Genomic DNA, 19,189 nt, shown 5'->3' with positions numbered 1-19,189 from the left:
AATCCTACAATTGACCTTTTATTTGAGATGCCTTTGAGAGACATGTCAATATCCCTCCATCCTTTTGACACCTTCAATTTATGAAGATTAGATATAAGTGATATGATCTTTTCTATCGGGCTTCTAGAGAAAATTTCTCCCAGCTTATCATATATTTCTTTAGATGTCTCCAACTTGGCTACATAGGAAATGAGTGGATCTTCGATAGACTCCTTAAGAATCTTTTGAGACATGATCAATGACTTCATTTACTTCAAGGACAATGTCTATCCTTCTTTTCCATACAAGGAAGTTTGATATCCCAACCAAATTCTGGTTCTCCTTGAAATATGAAGTCATTTTTACTAGATTGTATTATAATAAAAGGTACTTACTTGCGAAGATCGAACCTTCAACTTGATGATGAACTTGCTGCTTCTTACTTCAAATATTTCAGTGAAGGAAGTCTGCCTTCTATGAGATATTTTCTTCAATAGAGAGAGGATTGTATTTCGATCTAATATTCCTTAGATTTGAAGAGCTTCCACTTCCTTGGTGATGTATGATTTGTGGAGTCCTCTAGGGTTTCAACCTTTCTTCTTGCTTCTTTCTTGAAGTATATTTCCTCGATCTAGGGTTTCTTTGATGTAGATCTTGATCCTTTGGATTTGATAACCTCCGACTTGATTTGATTCCTTTCTTTTAAGTTCAATTATCTTATGTAAGCTTTCTTTGAATGCCCCTTCTTTCGTTTAGCACCTAAGATCCAATACCATGTTGCGAAATATAGGGAATTCAAAGTTAACAATTTCTATGCTTGAGAATTGCTTGTGATATTCTTTTACTTCTTAGCTTATGAACTTTTCTTCGTTAGCTTATTATTGTGTTCTCTTCATCAAGGCAATTACCAATATGCACAATACAAGACAACTGCCACAGTATATAGGCTTTTCAGTTTTCAGTGGGGGCCAAAACCTTTGACCTCTTGAGAGGAAAACCCAACCAAAATTCTTCTTCTAGATCTTAAATTGATAAGTACCAAGACCATGACACATACCCTTGACTCTAGTATCCTTCCGAGGACCTTGTCACTAACCTTGATGCTTTGCCTCTTCCTTTCATTTCCTTTCTTCTTGATCTTGGACTGCTCTCCTCGACTCCTAAAGAAGCTCGGTCTCTATCGTTCTCACTGATCCTTCACAACTTCCTAAAGAATATCGATCTCTAGGTATTCTCCAGAGAAACTGAGTCTCTAGATCTCTACTTCGATCACCTAGAAGAGTCTTCCTTTGATGTCCCAAAAGATACCTTCCGTCGCTATTCCAGAAGAAACCCTACTTCGCAGATCCTGTAAGAATCCTTCTTCGTATGCCGAGAATAATCCTATCTTCATACTTCCTCAGAGGAATGCCTCCTTCGCTGATCCACATGAACCCTTCTTCGTTGCCCCAGAAGAATGACTTTTGTTGCCCTAGAAGAAACCCTTTCATTTCCCTTACTTCGTACTTCTCTTATGCACACTTTCTTCACACTTCTCTTATGCACACTTTCTTCACACTTCTCTTAGACCGAAAGCTTGTTGAGATGCTTGGTTCAAATGGAGGTCGAGTACATCTATTTATACACCTCTCCACATGATCTTTAGGCCAACTTGACTGCTAGAGTTAGGTTGAATTCATCTAGCATGTTCTTCCATCATTTGTAGGATGAATTGAAGAGGATAGATGAAAATTTCTTGGAGGATACTTTACATAGACAATATTGACATTTTACAAAGTGTAACATGACTTTATTACATGACAATGACTATTCTTTTATGACTAGATGACAAATAAATCCTAAAGAATCTCACTGGGAGTCTTTGACTAAAAAAAATTCCCCTTGCTCATGAAACCCATGAAGCAAGTCAATAAAATAATTTTTTTATTATTATTTACATCTCATTACATAAAATCATATTTACATGTCATTATGAAGATCAAACTTAGTTACACTTTTCAACACTCTCTCCCTGGGGGATGGAAAAACCCCATCTTAAGGGAAAAGATCTAAGGATAGTAGATACAGGTTGAGGATGAAGAGAGATGAAGAATGAGAAATTGGTACCTTGCACATGATGTTGTGAAGGTTGGCAGGACACTGCCATGCTAAGGAGTTCTTGAGCTGGGCACAGAGCCAGTGGAACCTTTGGGAAGAATTCTTGAGGATAGAACCCTGAGTTAGACTGATGCAGTCTTCAGGCTTCAGGGGAAGACTATCTCAGTGGTTGCTTTCTAAACTCTCTGGTAGGGAGAAAGCTTGGGGGAGAGGTTGGATGTAATTGCCAGACCTCGTGGTTGGGAGGTGTGGTCTTTACATGCTTGGTTTTGTGACAGTATAGGAAGAGATAGATAAGTATCTCTCAGATATTTTATTTTCTTGCTTGAATTAGAGTAAAATTTTGTGAGCTAAAGGAGAAGGCAAGTTTTTGTACAGTTTCTAATAATTGTCTGTATGGTTTAGTAATTATTAAACAAACAATATTTTTCCCAAGTATAGTAAGACTATAGCTGGAAAATACTATTAAAGAGTTGCAAAATCCATAGCTGAAAGAACGACCATTGAGGCTAAAGTAGACTGGCTATCTTGTATTCTCTTAAAGGAAAATTCGGAAGACTAAAACATATTGGTTGTCCTTTTTCTTCCTAAGTCGGTCGAAAGCTTTGCTCAAGAAAAACTAAATAAATTTACCTTTATGGATAGCAATAACAACTGGTGGATGAGTGTTTGGAACATGCAAAGAAAACAATAGATTTGTTAATTTCATACAAGTTAGATAAGGCTATAATATTCGAAAATTTACTTAGAATAGGAGATCTGGTAGTAAACCCATAAAAATGAAAATAAAGGTTCTGGTTTACCTGAGAATAACAAACCCAAGGTTTATCGAAGGCGGTCCAGAACTTAAAAGAATAAAGAAAAAGTATAACCACGCCTTAAGGGCACCGAGCAGGTCCCAGGTAACCTAGGTCCTGTGCACGACCAGATGATAATAACCAGGAAGTTGCATAAAATTGGCTTAAACTGTTATCATGTATGCACAGAGAAAACTTAAAAACATAGTTGTACATAGTTAGTGGATAATGGTAAGTGTACAACAATTAAACTAGTTAACAATTTAAACTATTGTTAAACTTAATAATTTCCTGATGATAGGATTTTGGCATACATACATATGATTCAAGAGAGTTGGTAAAATAAACCTTAAACAAATACTGTGACCAAACATATAAATTAATTAACTTTAGCCATCAATTCAACGTATACATCTGGGAAGTGCTAGAAACAAAACAAGAATATGCATCTACTTCAACCACTTCATAGCTATAAATTCTAGAATCTAAACGAGAGATTTCAAATTAAAACAAGTTAAGGAAAAGCCTGTAAAATTGTGTTACGATAAAATTACCTACGCAGTGGAAGGAACCAGAGAAATAAGAACTTCAACGCCGCAGAGTCAAGTTGCAGAGCCGAAAAACATAAGGAAGAAGTGGCAGAATGAGGACAAACCTCGAGACCCAGGGAGGAGTTGGTTGCCATAACTAAGCGGTTGTCATACAGACTGTACGATTAAGTTGGCCAGTGCAGGTGGCATATTTATTAAAAAATACTAGAAGCGTAAATGGTTGTATTCGCTGATTAATCGACAACTAAAAACAAGGGTACTGTGATAAACCTCTAATTTAAAACTAAGTTTAATACCATGTATGCACCCTATGGATCAACGACCACCTGTCCTGAAACATTCAAATATGTTGTATTTAAGAACTGGAAGTAATTAAATATTCACATTTGAGTTTTACAATGATAATATTGTTTGAATGATGTATCTTTACATTATAAATCCAACCATGATGATTACATATGTAAAGTAGCTTGGTAAATATTTTTTTTTAATTGTTGTGATAGAACATGTTAAATGGATGGCTGAATGTCAACAAAGAGTTTTGATCAATTGAAACACTTGCTGACCACATCCTTGAGTAGGTGGAAGATCCTGAGGAGGAGTTTGTGTGCACGGATGTTTGTTAAGAGGGTGTGGGAGGAGTGTTGATGTAGGAGGGTAGAGTGATAGCATGTGGAGTGTTGATGTAGGAGGGTAGAGTGATAGCTTATGAATAAGATGCAGGAGGGTAGAGTGATAGCTTATGAGGGTGTGGAAGAGTGTTGATGTAGGAGGGAAGAGTTGATAATCTGTGGAGTGTTGATGTAGGAGGGTAGAGTGATAGTTTATGAATCACGCAAATTGAAAGATGTAAATTTTTAGGGGGTTACGATATGTCTTTTTTTCCATAGCTTAGGTTACAATAACCCGGATTAGAACTTAGGTCTTTCGAGTTTCAACGATTTCACATTTCTCGGATTAACCAATTGAGTTGCCCCCAAAATGAATCCACAGTATATTTTATTATTATTTAATGTATCAATTTTATAGATGGTACAACATTTCTCCATATTAAATAATTTTAGAGCGTCTTTGAACATAATTATTTTTAACCATTCAAAATTATTCTAAATAACTACTAGCTATTAAATATATATCTTATTATCTAAAAAATTAAAAAATATACTTATTATTTTTAATTAATTTTTTTTTTTTTTTATCGGATCTAATAATTGTAACAGTTTAAATAGTTAGAAAAAATCTTATTGGGTCGAGAGGCACTCTACCGCCGAGTATGGGTAGATCTCACATAAACATGTAAATGTAAATGTAAATATAAACATTTAACATGTAATGTTTAATATTTAACATTTGTAATCTAATGTTGGTCCTATTTAGAAATCAATTTAATTATTATTATGTATAAACACAATATAAGTTTAAAATATAAAGAGGTTTATGAACACTAAAAAAATAGGTATGGTAAATAAATAAAAATATAAATAAATTGGAGGTATAGTAAATAAATAAAACCTCTTTTATAGTTACTCCAAAGGTATGGTAAATAAACAAAATTATAAATAAACTAGAAGTATGGTAAATAAATAAATCCTCTTTTTATATTTAGTCCATAAACCTCTTTATATTTAGGAAGACTAAAAAAAAGGTTTTATTTAGGTGAAGCCTGTAAGCCAAATACCATTTTAATACCATGAGCTAAATACCATGAGCCAAATACCATAAATGAATATGGCAGATTAATAAAAATAGAAATAAATGAGAGGTATGGTAAAGAAATAAAACAATTTATTTTATTTATTTATTTATTTATTTTTTTTCTTCCATAATTCACTTTATATTTACTAACACTTAAAAATGAGGTTTTATTTAGGTGAAGCCTATGGTCCAAATTATTATTAATACCATGCAAAAAAACATTATTAACCCTAATATTAGTATTTGGGGGGCTACAATATGTCCTCCTCCCTATAGCCCAGGTCACAACAAGAGGGATTAGAACCTAGGTCTTTCGAGTTTCAACGATTTCACATTTCTTGGATTAACCAATTGAGTTTCCCCCAAAATGAATCCACATTATATTTTATTATTATTTATTGTATCAATTTTAAAGATCGTACAACATTTTTCCATATTAAATAATTTTAGAGTGTCTCTGAACATAATTATTTTTAACCATTCAAAATTATTTTAAATAAATAATAGTTATTAAATATATATTTTATTATTTAAAAAATTAAAAAATATACTTATTAATTTTTAATTAAAATTCTATTTTTTTACCAGATGTAATAATTGTAACATTTTAAATAGTTATAAAAAATCTTATTGGGTCGAGAGACACTTTACAACCCAGTATGGGGTAGATCTCACATAAACATGTAAACGTAAATGTAAATATAAACATTTAACATATAATGTTTAATATTTAACATTTTTAATCTAATGCCAGCCCTATTTAGAAATCAATCTAATTATTATTAGGTATAAACACAATATAAGTTCAAAATATAAAGAGGTTTATGAACACTAAAAAATAGGTATGGTAAATAAATAAAAATATAAATAAACTGGAGGTATGGTAAATAAATAAAACCTCTTTTTATAGTTACTCCAAAGGTATGGTAAATAAACAAAATTATAAATAAAATAAATAAATCATCTTTTAATATTTAGTCCATAAATCTCTTTATATTTAGGAAGATTCAAAAAAAAGTTTTATAAATAAATCATCTTTTAATATTTAGTCCATAAATATTTAGGTGAAGTCTATAGGTCAAATACCATTTTAATATCATGAGCTAAATACAATGGGCCAAATACCATATTTATAAAAGAGATATGGTAGATTAATAAAAATATAAATAAATGAGAGGTATCGTAAAGAAATAATTTTTTTTTTAATATTTATTTCATAATTATTTATATTTACGAACACTAAAAAATGAAGTTTTATTTAGGTGAAGCCTATGGGCCGAATTATTATTAATACCATGCAAAAAAACATTATTAACGCTAATATTAGTATTAATAAAAATAAAGATGGCACATGGTATTGACCCATGACATTCCCCTTGGATGTAGTTTATTTAAAGGGGGAAATTAAACCAGCATAGATCTATCTTTACTCTGGATCTACTAAACCTCGAGAGAGATCAAATATTTTAATGTGAAAATTAGTATAGAGTAAAAAAAAATTTGATCCTTCTCGATACTTAGTAAATCCAAAATAAAAATAAATCTATACTAATTTAAAATATTTACTTGAATATTCTAATTATATACTTTCACCCTACTAACTAACCCAAAATCCATATTCCGATTCGAATTTCTCGCCCCACAAAAATGAAAAATATTTTAAAAATGTGAGAAAAATATTCCCTACCAAGACGCCATGTGGAGTCAAACCATTTAAAAAAATGAAGAGTCCTCTTGAGCGAAAAATCGCCATGTGGAATTATTTTGTGGTCAACTTAATTAATTAATATAAAATTTCTAAAGATCCAGGTTTAAATCTCTCTCGTTGTGACTCTAGGGGAAGACATAACTTCACTAATAAAGACCCTAACCTATATGAAAGGTTGAATTTTTTAATAAACATTTTCGTATTTTTAATATTATTTGGTATCTTCTCATTATATAGATTTATTATTTTATATATATATTTCGGATCAATTTGGTTAAAATTTAATAAAGATTTTTAAAAATTAAAAATTAAATGATTTAATTTGCAAAATTTCAAAAGAATATATATATATATATATATATTGTTTGTAAAAAAATTGACTATGTTTTATTATTATGGATTATTTACATTGAATTTTTATTATTATTGAGTATTTAGATTGTATCACTAGTTATTAAGTAATGGTCTAAAGTATTTTGTATTCATTTTAGAGGAAGTCTTCGTTACCAAGTGCAAGTCTCAGAAGTGATTATTGACTCTATGTGATTCATTTCACTAGTTTCATTTTCATTTTTTCACCCCTGTGAGCATCACCTGATGCAATGAGTGCTAAGTGGACTATTCAAAAATCACTAAGAAATTAGTAGTTACAACTACCTCTCATGGATATGGTCATAGATGAATGACTTACTTAAAGAAATTGAATCCCAAAAAATGATATCTAATATAATGCAATCCAAAAACCCCTCAATACTTAATTACTTGACTTGTCAATTGTCACGATCTCATCGACACTATATGTACTACAGTAAAATAAAATAAAATAATGGTGGCTAACTACTTAAAATCACCCCTCCAAATAACAAGGGAAACATGTACTTAAGGCATTGTAAATGGGATTATGCGCTTGGTATATGACTAAACTTTATATTAAATAATCAACCTTCACCAATCATGTATTATCTCCTATGCATAACACTTATGAGTATATCGTTCAAGCCTTTGGCGTTTATTGTTAAACCTTAATTGTTATACCACCAAACTCTTCATTATTCAGTCTGACGCCAGGTGGTGGACGGGACTTAACCCATCTCACCAATCCCATGGCCAGGTGGCATGGATCCACGTGAAGCCACGTGATTCTCGGGGGTTGACCCGCTGTGGTTTTCGCGCCAGGCTCTCCCGCTTAAACGGACGATGGTGATTCACTTACCACATCGTATGGCTCAGATCTATCCAAGGGTTTGGCGGATAATACATAAGCCACCGGGTCTTTCGGATCAGTTCATTTGCACATTACAGATGAAGCCGAACGCTCTCCCAGCTCGACATTTCTCTCTGCAACCATTACAGAGCTTACCCTGTTGTTCAGGTATCGTTCCTTCCATACTGTCGAACCTGTTAGTCCATTTCATAGTTGTGTTCATAGGTGAATGCATTGCGTTTAACTCTTTGAACCCTTCGGTTGTTTTGACTACTCCAGGTTATTTACAATGAATGGTAATGTGCAGGTGGGTTTGCCTCCACAGCTTCCTACCGCCTGCAGGAAGATTTCGCTGGCTACAAACAACACAGGTATGTTCATTTTCGTAGATAGGCAGTTTTCCCCTTATTTAAGAAAGGTTTATTCATGAAGTTTGGATTAGCGTCATTCTCCTGGCCCGAGGAGTGTCTCATGACGCTCTGTTTATGTGTCTCAGGTATGACAACTGTTTTCCAAACCCTAGTTACGTCTTGCAGGCGGCCACTTCATACCGGAACCTGTATTTCGTTAACCTATTAGGGTTTAGTTAGAAAATGTTTATGGCTTACATGCCGTCTGTGTACTTGTACATTTGGTTACGATTTAGGGTCTCCAGACCTGGATTGATTGAGTCGAAGTCTGTTTATATTTATCAAAGCGTTCTTTGACCTATTAAAAGTTTAATAGAGCTTCAATGCTTCGTTGTAGATATGTTATTACTTTTGGTTCTCTAGCTCTTCAGTATTCGTCAGGGTTATTTATATAACTTAAGTTAACAGTTTGCATTCCTTAATGAATATACTATTCTCAGTTTTCAAGCTCTGTCGATTTGTTTGATGGCCGACGCTGTCTTATATACTGCCAGTTCTGTATGGAATAATTTACCTTTCAGTTGATAATACTGTGTTAACGCTTTTCCTTTGCTTTAAATATGAGTTGTTACCCTATAGGGCTTACTAAACAGTAAGGCATTAATCTGCTACAGGGTATTTAGCACGACATATATCTCGAATCTTTACAGGATTGGTTATATTTTCACATGCATTCGATTCGTTCGAAGTTCTTTATGCGTCCTCATATTTGTTTTATTGCAGAGCTAATGGGTAATCCTTGCATTCGATATGTTGAATGTATAGACATACCCTCTCCGCATACACAGTCGTTTATCCTTGACTGGTCTTTTGCCTGAGTCTGATATATATATATTGTTTAGTTTCCGTTATTTCTGGTAACGTTGGCCATATAACAAGATAACCCGTGGATGGTTTTTCTTTAGGCTTTAACTTATATTGTTGTATGCAATTCCTTCGATAGTTAATCCTTCAGATTTTGTGTTAACAATAGATGTAAACCCTCGACAGCGGGGTCTAATGTCTCTTTGATTTACACAGCATTATTATCTTTGTAATGTCTCTTTGATTTACACAGCATTATTATCTATGTATAAGCGCTGGTACTTTGACTGTATTTTGTTAAGATTCTGGTAGTTACCAGGCTTCTATAACTGTTTAGCTCAGCACCATTTCGTAGCCGTCAAGTTCTGTTTACTCATTTTCTTTATTCATATCTACTGGTATACTGCTCCAGTCTCTCAGTCCGCCCTAGGTTTTGGTTCTGTTATGTACATATGTATTTGAATAACCAGGATTGTTACAGCAGATGAATATGTGGCTACAGTCTCAGTAACTAATCTACAGATGTCCATTGAGTTGTATGCATTATTCTTTTACAACAACTACAGTTATTCCTTTTTGCATTAACTAATGAAAAGAAAACACAGATAACTGTTCACTGTCTATACACTTCCAGTACCTGTTTATCATTGTCTAACTCTATAGAAAATGCATACCTGGTCAGTCTGCTACCGGCGTTCCTACTCCAAAGGTTCACCTGCAATCATTTTTGCTCTTATCCTCCCAACCTTGAGATCCACTTCACGTTGGATTCTCCCCCCGAGCCGTCTTGCAGGCCTGCAGCCCTCAACAAGACTCATGCACTGCTGTGCTTGGTTATCTGGTCTCTACCAGACTTAACCTTCTTTCTCTCTTGTCTCTCTTGGAATTTCTTTCCCTGTCTGTTCCCAAACAGCCCAGGGGTTTTCCTTCCCAGGACTTTTCCCTGGGTGAGAGGCAGTTCCTTCAGTTTCATAACTGATTCTTTTCTTTTAATAGAAAATCCTCCACTAGGAGGTTGCCAACATTTCAAGAATATACACATATATATATATATATATAATCCAATATATTAACTTTCATAATTAAATAATGTCATTCAGTAACAATAAGTAACCACTCATACAATTTCTTACCACAGTAATTACTCCAAATTTACAAGTTATCCGGGGTCATCACATCTTCCCCCCCTGGGATTGGACATTGTCCCGATGTCTATTCCCATTAAATAAATTTGGGTAAACTTTCCTAATGAGTTCCTCGTCTTCCCATGTAGCCTCCTCAGGCCCATAGTGCTGCCACAACACTTTAACTTGGGTAATAACCCGTTTCCGCAGCCGCACTTCTCTCCGGTCGAGAATGCTCTGTGGTTCGACCAGAACCTCGCCTTCCGGTTCTACCTGCAGACAACCAATACCTTTAATCAGTTTCCTATTGAGTATATCTGCATAATCAAAACAACCAGATTAATTCTTACCCGCACATCTTGCCATCGGATAACATGTTTAGGGTCATATACATATTTCTTTAGGACAGAAACGTGGAGCACATTGTGAATCCTAATATGACTTGGCAAGGCGAGTTGGTAAGCCACCGGCCCCACTCTAGCCAAGATCTGAAAAGGTCCAAAGTACCGAGGAGCCAGCTTGCCACACCCGCTCCACTGCAGTGTGCTCCTTCTGGCTTGAATCCTCACAAACACATGGTTACCAACCTGATACTCTGTGAATCTTCTTTTTCTGTCCGCAAAACTTTTCTGTCTGTCTTGTGCAGCCTTTAAATTGGCACGCACCCTTTTCACCATGTCTTCCATTTCTTTAAGCATTTCTGGACCCAAACTCAGCTTGTCCTCAGGTCCACCCCAACTTGAGGGTGTGCGGCACTTTCGCCCATACAGGACCTCAAAGGCACTTAGCTGGGTTGAGGTGTGATATCCGTTATTATATGCAAATTCGACCAAATGTAAATACTCTTCCCATTGGATTGGTTTCAACATCACATATGCCCTCAACATGTCTTCCAACACCTGATTAACTCGCTCAGTTTGACCATCGGTCTGCGGGTGATAGGCCGTGCTAAAGTTCAGCTGAGTACCCAACTCAGCGAACAATGTCCTCCAAAAAGTGGATGTGAACTTCACATCACGATCTGATATAATTACCCTTGGCAGCCCATGCAATCGGAATACATTTTGCATAAAGAGGTGAGCAATTTGCACCGCCTTATAAGTGGACTGCATAGGTATAAAGTGTGCCGCTTTACTCAACTTATCAACCACTACCATGATAGAATCATTGCTCTTCTTTGTTTGAGGCAACCCAGTTATGAAATACATGGAAATGGTTTCCCATTTCCACTCCGGAATAGGCAAAGGCTGTAACAGTCCTGCTGGATGCTGATGTTCTGCCTTAATTTGCTGGCATTCCAAACACCGCGCCAAATACTCAACTACCTGTTTCTTCATTCCTGGCCAATAATATTCCTTCTTAAGCGTAGTGACCATCTTTTGGCACCCTGGGTGGCCAGTGTAGTGGCTGATATGAAACTCGTCCAAAATCAGTCTCTTAAGGTCATTTGAATCAGGTACATACAATTTCTTATTAAAACACAGCATTCCAGCACCATCTAGTGTGTATCCTTGCTGTAATCTTTCATTAACAGATTGTTGTACCTGCTGTTTTAAGTGTTGGTATTCAGCATCACGACTTGCTGCTGTTTTTATTTGCTCAACCAGCGAGTTCTGCCACTTGCTGACTGAAAGTTCACATAAACATTGAACCTTTCGACTTAATGCACCAGCCACTCGGTTTTCTTTGCCTTTTAAATGCTTTATCTCGAAATCAAACCCACTTAGGAAATCTGCCCAACGACCTTGTCTCGCATTCAGGGTAGGTTGGCTGAAGTAATTTGTCAAACTGTGATGATCTGTTAACAACAGAAATTTCCTCCCTAGGAGGTAATGTCGCCACATTTTCAGCGCATGAATAACAACTGTTAACTCTAGATCGTAAGCAGAGTATCTCTGCTCATGCTCTTTTAGTTAGAAGAACTTATCTTTAGGGAGGAGGCTTAGAAAAGCACACACACGTTTTGGTTTTAACTTCATTCATGGGGTATGTGAGGAAAAATGTGACCCCATTATTTTTTTAATACATTGTTTTTTTAAAAGCACATGTGTGTTCTTGAAACATGTACATGTTTAAAAAAAATAACATGCGCACATTATTTTTCCAAGTCATTTCGCTGATGTGAATGTTCGACAAGTTTGGAACCTAAAATAACAAGAACACGTGCACATTCCTAAAAAGTTATGCTCATGTGCTCTTATTGCACCAAAATTGGGCAGCATCTCCATGCACCCACCCTTAGGGAAATATATCCATCTCTGTTTTTTCTCGTTTACATATTCCATCACACTAATAGTATTAAACATGTTGATTCGTAGTTGTTTTGTTGCATTCATAATGCTATGTTTTTACCTATTAAAATTCATGACATGAATATAGATTTAGTATTGATATGATTATTAATTTAGCACATTGGTGCGCCTCTTAACCACTTAATATGCAATTTGTTGAATCCGCACTAATACAATAGGGAATGAGAACAAAATACATAACTAAGAATTGAATGTAATTCTCTTAGCTAATCCAATGATCTTATAGAATTTTGCTTGAGTCAATCATAAAGATAATGCATAGTTTTTCTTTGTTTCACATAAAATATTTAACTATGTTTGGGTTTACAATTTCTACTAAGCTTGCTGAAATTTCTAACTTTTATGTACCTCATCAAGTTATATATGAAATTGCGCAAAATCAGCCTTGTTAACATCACAAAACCTAAAATTGGGATTACAAAAATGAAAATTGTGATTTTATTCATTCAATTTATATCATTATCAAACCCTCACTCCTTTTTTTTACAAAATGATCATTCCTCTTTTCTTAATTTCATGTGTTTTGCTTCCTTCTTCTTGTTTCTAGCAACATTGACTTCAATGCCACAATACTTTTTAACTAGCAATGGCACCACATGTTGCAAAGGAAACTCCGTAAGGAAGTAGCATAGAAGAAAAGTAAAAAAATTATGCAATTTTGTTTCTTTACTGGCATTTGTTTGAGAAAAAGATTGAAATTTCACAAAGGATTTTGCATCATAAGAGAACTCTAATCATTCGAAATTCATGCCTTGATGTAGGCTTATATAGGTGTCTCATGTTATTATATCATTTACATTTCTTTGTATAATTTTCACAATGTTACAAGATGTAGCAGCTTTGGTGTTTAATAGTAAACTTTATAAATATGGGCTTCATAATTAACAAAAGAGTAATACATGTAGTTAAAGGAGCATGACAATAACTAATTTTTAAGAAAACCTGCAAAAAGAGGCATCAAGTGAGTGCCACTATGGACAATCAATATCTGCTTGAGACAAAACAACTTCCTAGGGAACTATTATAATGTGGAAATGTGAATGAGCAGAGGCAAAGAAGCATCTATTGAATGCATATTCTACTAAATACAAAAGCACTAAACACAAAGCCAAACAATAACAAAAAAAAATAGAATGCATGAATTCTAAATACAAATGCACTGAAATCCATAACGGTATTTAAAACAACTTCTCTCCTAAAGTGAAAACAAAAATATCACTCATAGAATCGTAATTCAAATAGCAGATATTAGGATTGCTTCTTAAGATGGAACATGTAACCCACAATATCAATGTCGAATCATAGGCGTATGATAGAGATAGCACAATGCTCAATCATTATTATGGAAAAAGGAGTATGTGGATGCTTCAAATTCATTTCCAAGGTTAATCAAGGAGTAGAAAAGGAAGGACTAGTTTATGATTAATGTTTGGAAATCATAACATGAAGAAAGGAAAGAAATGGTGATCGAGTTCCCTCCCTTTGTTGAGGGCATTCCAGGGATTTCCCGATTAATAGATAGATATATCAAAGTAGTCTAAAAGAGATAGATGGAATGGGTTGTAAGCCTGATTTTCATTTTGATAAATAAAATACTTTACCTTAAACATTGTTAGAGTTCAAACATGTAAAATTTGTAATGTGTGAATTTTTCATTTTTTTGGTCATTTGTTATTAAAATTTTATTTTCTTTGTTGATATCAAAGTGAAGAAAGAGCATTGTTTGTATATACAACCTATAAAACATTAACATGATTAACATGCATCTACATCTACATTTAAAACAATATCATAAAAAATTCTTATTTCTTCCAAATATATTTTTCATCATTTTCAAAATTCTTCAATATGTATTTTTATTTTAAGGTTGAGAAAAATGTAAAATTAATTCAACCCTAATATGGATAAATAAATTCAAATATGGATGAATTCAATTAGGCAATGCATAATCAAAAGGAAAAAACATAAGCGACTTATGAAAATCCATACCGAACACAACCTTTCTAAATGATACACTCTATGGTTGGAAAGAAGGAAGTGTCTGTTATTTAAATCCACCAACCTGGCATTCAGTTAAGCTCAAATTTATCCCAGTAAATTAAGACAAGATGTTGAATGCTAAACGAGCTTAAGATATTTTGATCCAGATTTTTATATAATATAAAATAGATCACAACACATGGAAAATGGTTTTATAACTATCTTGATATGAACAACAAAATTGCTTTAGATAATTCGTTCTCGATTTTTATAAAATATAACATAGATCACAACACATGGAAAATAGTTTTATAACTATCTTGATATGAACAACAAAATTGCTTCAGATAATTTGTTTTGGATTTTTATAAAATATAACATAGATCACAACGCATGGAAAATGGTTTTATAAATATCTTGATATGAACAACAAAATTTTCCGAGAAGGTAAAACACACCTAATAGTTTTTGCTTCCTGCCAAAATGACATTTGTTAGCTTACCATATTTTGAGTTTGTTAGCTTGCCATATTTTGACCAAGAAACCAACAAAGTCGGCATAGTACTATTTAGAATTTCATGCATTATTACTTTGGCCTATTGCAGGGTTAGATCACTTTCGTTGGTACTAGAGACAATGATCTAAGGATGCAACCTCTCCATATTACAAAGTCATGGAACATTTGTTTGAATATATCAAGAAGTTTCATGGAACATTTGTTTGAATATATCAAGAAGTTTTTGTTTGAGTATAACGTATATTTTTGGGTTTTGATAATTCAGTATGAGAATGTGTAATTTCTTTATGGAACAACAAATTATGTAATTGACATAACATATATTATATTGAAAAGAATTTTTTTACAACATAGTACAATCAAAATACATTTATTACATTGAAAAGAGTTTTTTACAATATAATATGAGTGAGATGCTATTCTTTTATTCTTAATATGAATTTCACACAAATTTTTTGAAAAATATTAATAATAAAAAATTAACTCAACCTCAATGATAATATCTACATAAAAAAATTGCGATGATTAATAGGAAATTAATATTTAAACAATGAAAATAGTAATTTTCAATATATATTATTTATAAACTATTTCAATATTTATATTAATTAAAATAATTTAATATTCAATAATTTTTTTATATACAAATAAAAAATTTACACTTAAAATTAAAAATCTATTATTTTATTAAATTTTTTAATGTTTAATATTTTTACATATAGTATCTAACAATGGATATCAATAAAGATATTTTTACCTAAAATTGAAGAAATATTAATATTAAAAAAAGTTATATGGTAACATAATAATAATAATAATTTTTTTTTTTTATACACTTTAAGAATTGAATTTGAAAAATACTTATATTCAAATTAACTTTACAATACTTTTTCCTAAAATATTTATATTTAAATTAACTTATAGTTTTCTTAATTTTGTTAAATTTTGTCTTTTAAACCCAACTAAATTATTTTAAATATTTTATAATACTTTTTATCATAAAAATTTGTAAAAAAATCTAAATAAATTAAAAAAAGGTATTTTAATATTATTTTTATATAAAAGACAGATATTTTAATATTATTTTTTATATAAAAGACATTTAAAAATAAATTAGAGAAAACTATACAACACAAACCTTTGCAAAACAAAACTTTTAATTAAAAAGAAGAGAAAATAATATCTCTTATTTAACTTATAAATAATTTTAAACTTCAAAAAAAAATTCTAAGTGAACTTCAAATAATTTGTTGCTGCTTTCATGAAATATAAAATCTGAGTATAATTTTTCCACTCATAATTTTTATACACAAATCACAGACACATGGTAGAGTGGTTTTACAACCATCTTCATACGAAGTATAAAATTTATCTGAATGCTCGGCAGGTTTTTTTTTTCAATTCAATAGTATGACTATTATAAATTGGGCAATGATAAGCACCATACGCAGAAAATTATTTTCAACTCAATCATACTGCAGAGGAGACACATATCATCCATTTTCAACTTCATGCTCGTCACATCTTCTCACTGAATGGAGTCCACCAAAAATGAGAATCTGGCTCTTAAATGGCATCACAATACTGTGTTCTGAATCTTCGGGCTTGCCAAAACTTATAGCTTAATATCATTCAATGTTTTGCCTTTGAATTAAGAATGTTCAAGAGAGACTTGAGCAAAAGAAACTCTCCAAAAAATGTCTTACTTGGCAGTATTAGCTGTTACTCTGCGGTATGGTAATATGGTTGTCCTTGTTCCATGAACAATACTTCCATGCCTAGTTTCATGAACGATACTTCCAAGTCTATTTGGAGGTCAGTAGTGTACTACAAATCTCCCTAAAATGTTCTTGACAGGAAGTGGTCCCCAAACATGGGAGTCAAAACTGTTGTTGCGATTATCACCCATCACAAAGACATAGTCTTTTGGAACGCATTCCACAAAATCTCCTGATTTTGCTATTACTCTTTTAATGAAGACATCTCCTGCACTGTATCCATTTTCCTGTAAAGTTGGGGGAGCCTTGAATATTACTATATCAGTCACATCTGGCTTTCTAAAATAATAGGAGAGCTTTTCCACGATGATGCGGTCTCTGACATTGAAGGTTGGATACATGGAGAGGGAAGGAATGTATCTGGGTTCTACCACAAACGACCTGAAAATCAGGGATATGGAAACGGCCGCTGCAAGGGTCTTTGCATCATCTGAGCTTATATGAGCCCACCCAGGCAGCCAACTCAATCTCTCACTGCCACTCTTCTGCTCAACAGTCTCCGACCGTTTCTCTGTTTCCTTTTCCAGTAGGGCATTGTCTTCCCCTCCTCCATCCCCTTGATCATCGTTTCTCAAACTACAAGAATTTACAAAGTTATCCCTTCTTCTGGGCTTGGCAACGACCAAAACCTAAAAGAATTCACTGCAAGGAACCCATTTCAAGCCCTGGAAAAAAAGTATCATGGTGGATGACTTAAGCCTGAACATGGAAGCTCCCCCCATCGAAGAAAACCCCATAGACCCAGTCAAGGTAGGCAACGTTGTTGGGGTTTTGATGAATGAATTCAGAGATACCGGAGGAGGACTCTGAGAGCACAACAAGTCCGGAACAAGTATTTTCCCCAACGACGCACATCGTTGCCTGGTATTATGCATGCCCTTCTCTGGTACTCTGCTTCTTCCATGATGAACAATACTCAAGCTTGCACTCCCTCAATGTGTCCACGACCTTCTTCGCCCATAAACCTTGACAGTGATTGTTCTTCTCATATGAGGGCGACAAGATCTTAGCCTTCTTTGCCTAGAAACCCTGACAAGGTCTATTCTTCTCATATGAGGACGACGGTGACAATATATTTCCAGCGCCTTGTGAGAGTTTGCAAGATCCAACAATAGAAGTAGCAAACAAGACAAGGAAAAAGAGATATGACCTATGCTCGATAGGTTATCAAGAACTGCTCCTTCTAGATACCTTCACCTGTGATGATCAAACGACTTAAAATCTTTTAATTGTCTAACATATAATCCAAAGGTACAAAGTTGTGACAAGTAGGCAACAGAGAAGTTCTTCTCAAAGGGAAACACTTTAGCGTAAATATTTTGAGAATGACCATATATCTGTTTTCCGTACCTCATATTTATGCTCATATATATTTTGAGAATTCCCATAATTATTCTTTTTTTCAAAGGTGGGAAAACCTATCATAACTCAGTGGTCAAACTAGGAGTGATGACAACTATCTGTGGATGTTATCCGTGAATGTAGGCTAACTCATCGCTGTTATTTAAGAAAAACCACACCACCTTGAGGTCCCTAAGGGAGAATACTTTCACTCCTGCCATATGCCTCTGGGTCTTGGTACGTTAACCTGTTTCGTTACGTCCGAGGAAGACGATCTCTTGGCCAACCATAAGTATTTTTAGGGCATACTCCAAGCCCGACCCATAATTATTCTTATTACTATTAGTGTACATTTAACCTATCAAAAAATTGCATTTTAAATTATAAAATATACTTATTATTGCATATGATCCAAATTTAACTTTGTTTATAATTTTTAAATTTTAACCTTTTAAATAATTAAAAACGATAATAATTTATTTATATTAAGTAGTTTTAAAAATATGTATCTAATTTATTAGTGTTTATGTATCAGATAGATATATAAATTATACACTTCCTTATATTAATATTTATGAAAATGTTTAATTTTATGATTATTTTAAAATTTTATGTTATTATCTACCAAACACACAAAAGGATAAAATCTCTCAAGATGCAAATCATTTTTTTTTTATTGCAAAACTTGAAAATATTTGTAACTCAATTATTATTATTATTATTATTCTGAGTTCCTAATAGATCTTTAGTTAATAGGGATCTATGCTTGTTCTTAATAATACTATTTATATTTATATAAACTTCACATATCTATATATATATATATCTATATATAAAAATATTCTTATTTTAAATATTATGAAAACTTGATACATATAGTTACATTTTTCTT

General features: G+C 33.2%; 1 pseudogene; it reads right to left on the bottom strand.

The window, feature by feature from the left end:
* Positions 1 to 16,880: 16,880 nt before the first annotated feature.
* Positions 16,881 to 18,311, bottom strand: LOC149215503 (putative thylakoidal processing peptidase 2, chloroplastic; annotated as a pseudogene).
* Positions 18,312 to 19,189: the final 878 nt, after the last annotated feature.

Source organism: Pinus tabuliformis, chromosome 1_1 (assembly GCF_031772625.1).
Source record: "Pinus tabuliformis cultivar Carrire ecotype Pingquan chromosome 1_1, CPIR1, whole genome shotgun sequence".
In the NCBI taxonomy this organism is placed as follows: Eukaryota; Viridiplantae; Streptophyta; class Pinopsida; order Pinales; family Pinaceae; genus Pinus; species Pinus tabuliformis.
Note: the sequence above shows the minus strand (reverse complement) of the source record. Positions and strands in the feature narration are given on the sequence as shown.